The sequence below is a fragment of the Mercenaria mercenaria genome, chromosome 6, assembly GCF_021730395.1.
Source record: "Mercenaria mercenaria strain notata chromosome 6, MADL_Memer_1, whole genome shotgun sequence".
Lineage (NCBI taxonomy): Eukaryota > Metazoa > Mollusca > Bivalvia > Venerida > Veneridae > Mercenaria > Mercenaria mercenaria.
Window position 1 is genome coordinate 3,431,849 of NC_069366.1, and position 13,432 is coordinate 3,445,280.

Here is a 13,432-nt window from a genome sequence, read left to right on the forward strand (position 1 = left end):
CTGTGATTAAGGTGAAGAAGGTGTAATTCAGCGACGTCTGGCGGACCACAAAACGTTACGCTTCGCAACGTCGCGTCATTACGTTCTATTAAGAAACAAAATGGCGCCGAGCGATGCGGGAGGGCGATACACCGGACGTTTTTTGTTGTTTTTTTTGTTTTTTTCCATTCTCGGCTGGATAATCCTGGTGGTTAAAGGCGCCAAATAAAAACGAATAAAAAATCTTTTAAAAAGACTACACATTTTGAAATATACTACTAAACATTGCAATAGCCGTGCAAAATTCGTTTGAAGTCAAAACATGTGCAGAAAAACGAATGTTTTTTTTTTTCTTTTTTTTTTTTTTTTTGTATTTTCCTTGGCTGACATGGGTGGTTATTTTGTCCTACTTTCGTGTTTATCGCTTTTCTGTAATCGGGATCACGTGATTTCAAAATTCATTCAAACGAATTTCCCGTTTAAAGACGCACCACTTGCACAAAATAACTGTACCTTTTTTTGTATTTTCTTGATGGTAATTATACTTGCATGAAAAATATGAGATATACAAGATTTTTAGTTTCAAATTGACAGTGTCATATATAAGGTCTATATTCTTAAAACTATGCTGAAAAAAGATTGACTGAATACATTTACGTATAAAGTTTTGAAAACACATTTATTTCGAAAGGGCCATAATTGCCCCCCCCCCCCCCCCCCCCCCCCCCCCCCCCCCCCCCCCCCCCCCCCCCAAAAAAAAAAAAAAAAAAAAAACTTGAAGTATAGCTGTTTATTACCTGTATTATAAGAATTATTTTCATGAAGTTTTTGTGAGTTACAAAAAATTTGAATTCCCTATGTTTGTAAACATTATTGTTGATGTTTGCATCTATTCATAAGTTATAGCCTCGTTTCGGAGCATTCTTCCGGAAGAAAAACCCGAAGATGCGCGACGGGTTCGCAAGCAGTCGGAAAACATACTTAAAAATGTGCAGGTCTTTTCTATATGATAATGGGTACACTTGAGAATTATGAAAGGCACGTCAAAATTCATATATATTTTGAAGACTGCTGATGTGTATAAATTTTATTTATCAATCAGACATTTTATATCATTGCTGTACAACATACAACCATAGCAGTTATCAAACGAACTGTCATAATAAAAATGAAAAATTATGAACAAGTTTTGAGGTTTGTGTTTTGTTTCGTATTGTAGGTAGTAATGATTTACCGACAATTTAACTTTTATTGTTTCCGAACTCCCTAACGGTATCTTTAGTTTGTTTAGATGCTGTAGTTCCAAAAGATAAATTATAGCAAAAGCAAGTATTTGGCGATCGCTCAGTCCCGAATATGTTACAACTTTACATGCTGCATATTTTTCCTGCATGGTTTCATGTCTCTATCATTTTTTAAAATAAATGTAACAAAAATCTTAAAGCACTTAATAAGATACATGCGACACAATTTTATGTATATTTTCGACTACGTCAAGGGCCATAACACCGGTCTGACTGTGTGAGATCAAATTAAAATATAATATACTCAAACGGAAATACTGATAACAATTCTGTGGGATTACTCTAGGTCAATACTTTCTTAGATATGTCCGACACTATTTCGGACTGACGGACGGACGGGCGAAGGGAACACTAATTGCCCCGACCAAACATAACGTAGATACGGCACATAAAAAGATATTTTTCATATTGTTACATTCTCTTTGCAAAGAAATCATTTACCACCAGTTGCACCGTATATTATACTTAAAAACACATCTTGAAATATGTCCTAACATTTCATGCGACACAAAAATGTACGGCTTTCTTTTCACCACAGAATACAATGAAAATTCAGATTATTTCCGACCGAATATTTGTATATGTACGTGTATATGCACTTGCTTAATTGTGTTTTGTCTCGCTATTGTACAATCTAAGTAGGTAACTTGATAATTACCACATATATTCACGTGATAAAGACAACGATGAAATATAATGATTTGGAAATACAAGACTAAAAGTATGTTTTATAAAATATTAGATTTTTTAAACCGGAATGGCTAAATATCTATTTGCAAACAGCATACACAGTTTTAGTAATAAGACACACAAAAAAAAGTCAGAAAAAAAGCGGGAAAATGCGCAACGTCAAACGCCGCCCATAGCGCCATTTGAGACTTTATCATTTTTTGCGACTTCGTAGCTCGAAAACGAAGTCGGTTGTCAAGGACTTTTTTCTCGTTATTTTGCTGAAAAATGCCTTTAAAATAATTGTGTAAATTTTAAAAAAAATCTATGGACCAGTAAATGCATGTTCCCAATTTATACAAGAAACGTCATTTCCGTAGAGATCAGATTCTGGAACAACACATGCTAAGATTTATGGTTACAACTTAATTAATCGGAAAGAGTCAGCCTCAAACTTATCACTTAACAAACTCGCATGCAGTCATTGTCGCTGTGGACTAACATTTATCTAGTAGAAGTGTATTTCATTCATCTATCAAATGATTTTCTTATGATTTTTTATGTTTGAAAAATGCACGAGAAAATGGGGGTAGTGTAAAATTTATGACAATACTGCGAAACCGAAGTCGGTGACCCCTGATTTTTATTTGCTCATTTTACAGTAAAATAAATTTATAAGATATTAGTTTTTTTTTAAATTCTATGGACCAGTTTTTGCACACTACTTAGTCATTCCGCACGAAAACAATAATTTCATAGAAAAATTTCGGCATGATTTTTGCTTACAATAAGCATTCCTTGAGCGAAAAGCGGGAGTATGTTTTTGAAAATTACATCACCGTGTAGGTTTCGACTGGCATATTATATAAAATGGAAAAAAAAATACTTTTAAAATCAAATGAATGCCCCGAGACTAAATTTATCGCCATGAAAACGGCAACGTCACAACTATTTCCGACTAGGCTTAAAGGTGAAATTTCATTTGCGTAAAAAGTGTGCATTTAATCTTTGCAATAATTGTATATCGGGTGAAGATCATCTTTTGCTGTTATCTACGTATGTTATCTAGGATGTAACTTGTTTTTGAAAATCCCACTCATTACACCTTCTTCACCTTAAAGACAACGTATTTTGATTTAAAATAAATGTTCATATTATGTTTAAAAATAGAGAAAAGTAGAAACTTCACAAGCAAAATAAAGCAGACAAACGAGGTGTAAAATATCCAAACCACATACTTTAATAGATACGAATCTTTAAGGCGAAAAAAATCAACACGAAAGGGAAAAGTACGGACGAACATGACAACTGTATATTAAAATCAACTTGCTGTATTTTGTTGTATAATGTAGGGTTATTTATTTAGTTGTGCAAGAAGTTAGACTTTAAGTAAGTGGTAGCATGCTGACTATAATTATCAATAACAACATTTTCGTATTACTAAGAGTTGGTAGGATGAAGATATAAAAATAGACCTCTTATTTTTTCTCGCTGCACCATACACTTACATGTTCATAGCCTAGTGCTTGTGCAAAGCGAAACAGCAAGACATTGAATTTCCTTGTGGCGATCGCGCTTACACACTTAAACGAATGCTTTATAAATAGACCGCCAACTTCGTTTTGTCTCGTTCTATATTTTGTAATGCTGTGGTGTAAGTTCAATTTTGTCGTGTTGGCTAACGCGCTAAAACGGCACACGAAACGTTTAAATTCTACATATACGAGGACTTTTGATGTCAAATGTTGCTTATTGTGTAAATAATAATGTGAAATATATCGTTGTAATTCGAAATCTCTCTGGAATTTGGTCATATATTTTTTGTAACATTTTTGCTGATAGGCGAAGCGCGTCGAACGTTTTTATTACCATAGCTACGCATAACCGGCGCAGACGCTTTTTGATCTGTCGATCGCTAATGCTCGCAGCTAAAAGTATACATTTTGCCCCCAAAAAATGCCAAAGTGCAGCAACACGCCAGGGCGACATGTACTTAGTGAATGGCGTCATTCCTACGTGGGAGACGGAAAAAAAACAATGTTTGCACTAAGTGAGTATTACTGTTTATAATGCATGTAATGTCGTCATCGACTAACATGGAGGATATGTTTCTTAGTTATGGCGAACTGCAAATGCAAATCATATTTCAATGACGCAGACGCAACAGTAATGTTCAGTCATCTGTAACCCTAACCCTAACCCCTTAAAATGGTATAAACGATTCTCAGATGGTCTAGAATTGCTTAAAACAGCGGCGATCTAGGGAGAAAACGGAAAAACTGCAAATGTGCGTTAACGCCAATGTATGACGTCGTAGATGAAGACCAAGTACTCACGTTGAGTACCCTGTCTGAGATGCATGCCGTAATTATTCATACATATTTAGTATTCTAACCAAACAACTTAAGTATTGACTTAAGCATTTCTCATGAAAATTTATAAAATAAATGAAACTCCTGAATGCATGATCATAATCACGTCAAATTTGCAGTGCAGTTAGTAGAAAGACTGCAAATCATGATGGTATATTTCTTAGCTAGATGAAAAGTCTACGTTATTTTTGAAGAGCCGTTGTACATTAAACAGTAATACAATCTATATAATTATAAAAAACGGCAATAGAAAGAGAAAATAAAAATGGGTGAGAAACAATATAGGACAGGGATAATACATTTAAGGTATTGATATATTTGGTTTACTCGAAACTTGGACACAATCAGAGGACAGTATCGAGTTATTGTTTGCTGATTATCAATGGTTTACTGTAGATGCATTTAAGTATGAAAAATATGGAAGACAAATGGCGGGTATCTCAGTATTTGTCAGAAAGTCTATATCAAAATTTGTTAAGCGAGTGCAATCTAGTTGTAAATTTCGTATAGATCTCAGAATAGACAAACGTTTATTTAACATTTGCTTGAGTAATGAAACAGAGCACAAAGAAGATAAATTGAAGGGAAAATAAAACAAAGTATAATTTTAGCGACTTAAATAAAAAGCATTTTATTAGAACGTTGGAAGAAAAATTGTCAAATGATAAAATGCACGAGATACTGAGTTTAATTGACAATGAAAGTATAGATACAAGTATCATACTTTCAGAAATAAAAGGCATTTTCAAACAAAGTGCACAGTGTTGTATTAAAACGAATAAAGAATACCCGACATCACAGCCACCTTGGTTTGATATAGAGTGTCAAAAATTAAAAAAAAAAAAATTGAAATTTGCTAACCTTAGAAAGTACAGAATAATTCGTTCTAATGACAACTTAAATTAGTATAAATCAGCACGAACTTCGTTTAAAACTCTTTGCAAAGTTAAGAAAAATACGTATTACAAAACTAAACTGAATGACTTAGTAGAATCTATCAACAACCAAAAATCATTTTGGAAGAAACTGAAACATTTTTTTAAACAAACACCAAACAAACAATGATATACCCAATGAACAATGGAAAAAAACAAAGAAAAATATCAAACAGGGAATGCCACGCACCAAAAACGCAGCCTCCTCAAAACGAAACCCCCAGCACGCAGACGCGTGCACCACACACACACACACACACACACACACACACCCAAAGCCAACACATAAGGACAAAACGAACAACACACACGTACACAAAGCCAACACATAAGAATAAACGAACAAACAAAGGAACACAGTGGGGCACCGCCTTGGAACGGTCAGTGGCAAAAACACCACTGGGGAGCTTAAACCGGTTTATGGTGCACCTAACCTCACTCTTGCCCCCACCTTGTTCCAAAGACATGGGACAGTGTAAATAAAAGTAATCCCCTCCAGGTGAATCTCTTACACATGTAATGGAAACAAAAAGGCATGGCATGTAAAACACAAAAATGCTCGTGTATAAATATATAAAAAACAAACCTTAAGAACCAAAAACGTATGTACTCAATGCCTTTTCAGAAGACAGAGCAACAAGAGAAACACCCTTAAAGGCCCGACGAAACAGGCCAGAAGACAAATATCAAAACAGTTCAGTCCTGGTAGGATTTAAAAACTGCTTATCATAGAGTCCTCCCCCTCTTCCGTCAGACACAATCAAAGAGGGAAGCGTAGTGTCCAACTGTAAACGGGTTGAACACTAAACATGCGGTATGTCTCAAAACAGTTGGGTCGTAACCTCTTTTAATAAAACGTTTGATAATTTTTCCAAATACATTTGGAAAATTACCGTGACCCAAGATCTTACGAAGTTTGTAAACCACATCCCCATAAAAAACGGGTTTAGAAATACCTTCTCGCAGAAGTGTCTTTAAATTACTATTGAATTTTAAAACTAAATCAGACTTACGATAATAAAATTTAGCAAAATATTTACGCAATTTGTAATAACGGTAGCCTTGCTGAAGAAGTTTACCTGTAATATATTGATTACGTTCATTGAAATGCTTGACATGTCTACACGCTCTGGCAAACCGAATTAATTGAGAAATATATACCCCATAAGATGTAGCCTGAGGTACATCCCCATCCAAATGGGGAAAATTTACAATACTAAAATTAAAATCATCCCTCTTGTCATAAATTTTGGTATGTATAAAATTGTCATAAATAGAGAGATGTAAATCTAAAAATGAAGCATCAGTATCCGAATTGTTAGTTTTAATTAACTGAAGCTCCCTAGGATAAATAGTACCCACCAACTGACCATAAAACGGATTATCCATATTAAGAATATCATCTAGATAGCGTGATGTATTATTAAATGCCGTTATAATATCTGCCTGCGTATCTGGAGAGAGGCTCAACATAAAGTCTCTTTCATAACAATATAAAAACAAATCTGCGACAAGGGGTGCACAATTTGTTCCCATGGGAATACCAACAACTTGTCTAAAAACTGCATTCCCAAACCTGATGTAAATGTTGTTCAATAAAAAGGAAAGGGCTTTACAAACTTCGTCACAGGTCCACATTGTATAATGTTTAATAATATTGTTAGTAAAAAAAGCTTTATCAAAATTGCAAGCAATAAATGTAGCATTCTCTCTGGCAAAAGTCTTTTGAATTAGGGCAGTTAATTTGTCATTTATTAAGTTATGTGGTAAAGTGGTATACAAAGTAGAAAAATCGTATGTACTGACTGTAGATACCTTGTAATTATTAATTTTCAACTTATCCAGGATTTCACCAGAATTTTTAATCGACCAAAAGAAGTTTTTACCAGAGTTTTCGTATACTTTTGAAAGTCTGTTTAGCATAGACAATGATGAAAATATTAAAAATGACATAGAAATGGATGATGATGCTGATTTAGACGAGTTACAAAATATTATATTTAATTCTGAAATAACAGACGAAGAAGTTTTGAACAGTGTTAAAGCCCTTATTTAAGAAAAAGCCGCGGACCCAGATGAACTATCGCCCGGGATATTTATATACTCAGTAGATATTATTCTGCCCATATTAAATCGTCTACTCAATAGGTTGTTTTTAAAAGCGGAATTCCAGAAGAATGGAGCAGTGCTATAATTGTCCCCTTGTTGGAGAAAGGCGACCCCAATAAACCAGAAAACGACAGAGGAATTTCTCTTCTAGATATTTTTGGGAAAATTTATAATAGTATTATCAACTGAAGACTGACATTTTATGCAAATTTATATATGAAAATAAATGAAGCACAAGCTGGTTTCAGAAATTCGTATTCTTCTATTGACAATGCATTTATGCTTCAATCACTTATTACTAAATACCTCTCAAAGAAGAAAGGCAAACTCTACGTAGCCTTTGTAGACTTCACAACTGCAATCGATTATGTCAGGCGGGACAAGTTATGGCATGTACTGAGGAAAGCTGGAGTCTCCAGAAATATTTTTAAGTCCTTAATAGGGATGTATAACTCTGTGAAAGCATGTGTACATAACTCTGGGTCTCTTACTGAATACTTCAACTGTCCATTGGGCTTGAAACAAGGCTGTATGGCTTCACGGATACTCTTCACATTTTTCCTCAATGAACTGGCCGAAATGATACAAACAAGTAAGAGGAGAAAAACTATTTCCGGATATTACAGTATCCTTATTCTTATGTTTGCTGATGACGTCGCACTGATTTCGGACACGGTCATAGGCCTTCAACGCCAATTAGACATGTTGTACGAATTTTGTTTAAGTAGTTGCTTAAAAGTGAATGTTAACAAAACAAAAATAATGGCTTTTAAAAGAGGAGAAAAACTTTCAAATTCTGAGAGATGGTACTACAATGGATACCCTTTAAGCTGTGTTAACTCATTTACTTATGTCGGTGTAACGTTTAGTCGATGTCTTTCTTACAATAAAATGGCATCTGAATTAGCAACTAAAGGGAAAAAGTACTGATTTCATTACTAAAAACACTATACAAAGGTGGCCAGATGCCAAAACCCATATTTTGTAAAATTTTTGATACCAAAATACTACCAATTTTAATGTATGGATCAGAAATATGGGAATTATAACCTAGAGAAAGTACAGAATTAGTGCATAGATATGCTTGCAAACGTTACATGTGCGTATATAAAAATTCATGTAATGCAGCAGTCCTAGGAGTTTGCGGAAGTTTACCGTTATGACTAGAATCTACTAAACGTGTTATGAAGTACTGGTTAAAAATGTTAAAAATGCCCGAAAATAGATACGTTAAAAGGTGTTATTTGATGCAGCGTTATATGATAATATAGGTAATGTAAATTGGGCATCTAAGGTCAAAAATATATTGTATGAAAACGGTTTCGGTTACATCTGGGATCAACAATATGTAGCAAATGAAAACCAGTTCATAAGAACTTTCGTGGACAGACTGAAAGATCAATATTTGCAAACCTGGAGAGCAAGTCTCAACAGCTCATCTAAGCTGTTTTACTACAAGCATTATAAGTCATACTTTGAACATGAAACATATCTAGACTGCATAACAGTACGTAAATTTTGTCATTCATTGGCACAATTTAGAACTGGCGCACATGAATTAGAGATAAAAATAGGAAGATATACCAACACGCCGAGAGAAGAACGGATATGTAAACTCTGTTTGAATGCAGTTGAAGATGAACTACATTGGCTATTGGAATGTCCTGTGTATGAAGGCATCAGAACTAAATATATACCTGCTAAATATTGGCAAAGACCATCCATACACAAAGTTAACATTGTACTCGCAACAAAAAATGAAAATTTGATTAAAAGTGTTGCCAGTTATATATTCTATGCTTTCACGGTAAGAAAGTCATTGTTAGAACAAGAAAATATACACATTTGATTTACTGCATTATTTACTAAATCTGTTAAATGCTCGTTAAATGTGTACAATTTGTTTATGTTTTTATTAATCGGGAATACAACAATTATGAACACATTTATTCATATGATAACTCAAAGTAATTATGCATTTATATCTAACACTGTTATAATAACATGCAATACACGTCTGCCTATTCAAGCCTTAGCATTAGCTTTTTAATTTCGTTTCTTTTAAGGTAAGTCCAGTATCATACTATAAATATACATGTTGCTATTTGTGTAAATTTAAGCTAAAGGGCTTAATAGCAGATTTGAATATCATCAATCGTCATAGCAATAAAATGTTAAGTTAAGTATCACATACATTACAGTTTTAAAGTGCAACCAAGATGACGCTGTTTAATTGTAGACTATATTTCTGCTAATTTTTGTTGTGTAGCACGCCACTGAATGGCATTTAATCTAGGGCAACGTATGTCTGTATATTTGAAGGTGTAATTTTCCAATAGTCGTACTTTGATAATTGCTATAGAGAAAAAAATCCGAAGTTTTACCAGCGATATGGATGCTATATTTATTGATATGTTTGTATTAAAATATTTGATACCATTTAAACTGGGTTGCAGTTTGAAATCTAACATGTATTTATGTCTAATAATGTTTTCTATGTATAACTGAAATCCTAAGGAACTCCAAATGAACATACAGTTCCGTAATTGAAAATGTTGCTGTTATATATTGTTTTAATACATGTACTCCTGTATAACAAATAATCGTCTAGATTTTGTTGTTAGCTGAAATGGTGCATTATAATTCAATTGTTTCTTTTTAACATGTTATGGGCCAGAGGCCTGAATTATTGTGTAAATAAAATTGAAAGTATTGGAACCCTAATGGTAATGTTTAAAAATGGCATTTGCTTGGTATATTCTTAAAATTGACCATGTTTCGCACCGTGTTGCACATTTTAAGCCACTTATATCGTGCCGTTTTCATTTTCTTTCTTTTTAAATTTTGTATAATTTTTGGAATTTCCTCAAGCTCAAGTAGAGACAAATTTCAATGTGACGATCACTATCTAAAACGTTTGAAGATAATTTATTACATTATTAATTTTGATAAAAGGTACATCAGACATCAACAATTTTAAAAACACAAAACTGTAAATATCATTTTTTTCTAGGGTGCCTGAAGTTAACAGATTTAATAAAACAGAATTCTAACCTCAACATTGAAAACTTAAGGTCGAATACTGTGGGTCTGTTTTGAATTTTGCTGACTTCATTGAAGAAAAAAAAAACCTTGGGGCAGAAGTAAAACCTACCTGCATTTCTTCCACACTATGTAATCTAAAGAATGAAGGCAAAATAATTTTACCGCACGTAACTCAGTATTTTCTAACTTTACTACTCCTGATTCAGAGGTAAGTTCACATTGAAAGGCAAGAAATAGCTAATAAAATGAAAGTTTTCCACGTTTGTACAATACATCCATAATAAGTCTTAGAAGAAGTAAAAACTTACTAGTAAAATAGGAAACTATGGAAAAAAAATTGGCTCCATTGGGCCTTAAACCTACTCCCCCAACACCCCTGGTAATTGCAGTCAAAGTAGGTTTATGGTAGGAATTGAATACTCTTCAAAAAGGAGGTACATTATTACGGGTCCAATACCTTAAATGATTATTTCTGAAGAAAAATGTGAATGTTAATGACAAAAGTCGGCATAACTTAATCATAATTTTATGCGAAAAGGAACTAAAGGGGCAGGTTGCATACATGTGAAATGATTACTACGTGTTAGTAATTTATAAAAGGTCGACTCTAGCAAGCGTGTTTTATGTACTGATGTCAATTCATACCTTAATGCATAGATATAACTCTATCCTAGATATAAAGAGTATATAACTTTATAAAATGAAAAGGTACTCAGCTAGTTATAGATAGCAGTAAAGGGGGAGTTGGATGCAAAAGGGAACGCAAATGCAAGGGGATAGCGCGGAGGCGATAAGAGGAGTTAGGAGGAGGAGATAAAGCTTACAACAAACAAGACCACATACGCAACAGACAATACAAAACAGAAAGAAAACCAGTTGTAAATAGGGTCACCGCCTTGGAATGGTCAGTAACCTATATGAAGGAAAATTGGGATTTAAACGCGTTTAGGCATGCCAACCTCACATACAATAAATTTGGATATATTTATTGTTGATAAAAACTTTGTGAATTTCGCTCACCATTTTTATTTTCAACAATGGATATTGAAATGTATGACAGCAATTTTCTACACCAAATTGGACAATCAACAAGATGTAGACTTAATCCTATTGTGATATCAAGGTCAAAAAATTTGATAATATTGAATCAGTACGGAGGAAAAAGAGCTGGTCGCCTGGAGGTATAAGCCTTGAACAATAGTAACTTTAGCAACCTTGTTTATCCTTAGAGAAATGGCAATAAATTGAATAGTCAAAATGAAAGCTAACATGTCTGACGCTGAATTGTCGCTCGGCAGTGAAAGTCAATTATTACGTGACGAAAAGGGAGATTTTGCCCTTCTTACAGAGACTTTGTTTTCCGACGACAAACAACATCGGTATAAAACATCTGATCTCAATCAAAATGGCTATAAACTGGGTGTTACAATCAGGCAAAATAGCGTGGGTGATGGTGTTGCACAGACATGTAGATCTGCTGTAAACATGCGCAAACTATCAGCTGGAAATTCTCAAAGTTTTCAATATGGTGTTTGGCAGTTGGTTTTCAAGATCATTACTATGCATGTAGTTAGGATATACAGATCTCCATCTTTGTCCACTTGTTCCCAGTTTGTCACAGGCTTCTTTCAATATCATTATTATATTATTATAATACCAGATTTATATAGCGCCCTTTTCATGATCAATTACACGTTCAAAGGAGCTTTACATAGTTCAAATGTAGCCACACAGAGCGCATAATTCATCCTCTACTAGTACAGACACAAAGTGATCTGACCAGAGGGACAGAGTGAGAAAAAGCCCCCACGACAGAGAGACCAGAAATCAGATACAGGCTTGCTTGGCTAACTTAGCCTAGCTCGGTGCAAATAGACAGCCTTGTTCTTTAATGTGTATAGCACTAATACACGCAAGGGTTGCCTGGGTTCCTGTCCAGTACACCTCTAGTTGGGTGGGAAACACTGAAAAGTGTTTCTGAAAATTCCCGAGTAGCTGCCGGGGATCGAACCCCCGACCTCAGGATTAAAAAGCCAGTGTGCAAACCACTGAGCTATCCGTCCTCCAATATATGGAGAGAGTACAACCACAGTATTCAAATGTAATGGTCATGGGTGACGACTTTTATCTTCACATCCACGATGACATAAATGCAGTAACAGAATTCAACAATTCCTTGTACGTCATGGGTTTGCAACAGCATGTACAATTTAGTACACACACTGGTGGTAACATTCTTGATCTAGTCTTTACGGAAGTGGTGAATGGTGTCGAAGTAATGTGTTGTGAACAAGGTCCATAGTTAAGATCACTGTGCAATTAACTGTAAAGAAGGAAAATATAACCCGTGAGGTGTCTTTTTTAGAAATTTCAAAGACATTGATACGGACACACTTTCAAGTGATTTGAGAGAAATGACCATAGAATTTTTTTTATTAATTTGTATCTGAGACAACTGGCACTATGTCTGAGAACCCTATGCCAACTGGACATGACAGTATGCTGGCAGAGAAATTTGCAGATCATTTCATGAACAAAATCGAAACAATTCGAGAATCGTTGAATCATTTCGATAAGTTTCAGCCATGTGAAAAAGATATTCCTTGTTTTGACAGTCTTAAAATCTGTGTTAGGAAGAAGTTAGAAAACTTATAAACAAGCTACAGACGAAATCATGTAAACTTGATATTCTACCAACAAAGTGCTAAAATCGTACTTAGATGAACTATTGCCAGTTATTCCAAAATTGGTAAATTTGCCATTGCGTGACGGCATCTTTCCATCAAAATGGAAACAGGCAATTGTTAGACCTTGGTCGAAGAAAGTTGGACTCGAACTTGAATTTGTAAATTGCAGGCCTGTTAGTAACCTCTCGTGTTTGTCAAAACTAGTTGCAAAGGCAGCTCTGTTCTGACTCAACGATCATGTAAAAGAATCTGCTTACAGGAAACGCCATTCTTGCAAATCAGCATTGTTACGTCTAGTAAATAATTTACTGGATGCTATGGAAAAGAAAGAA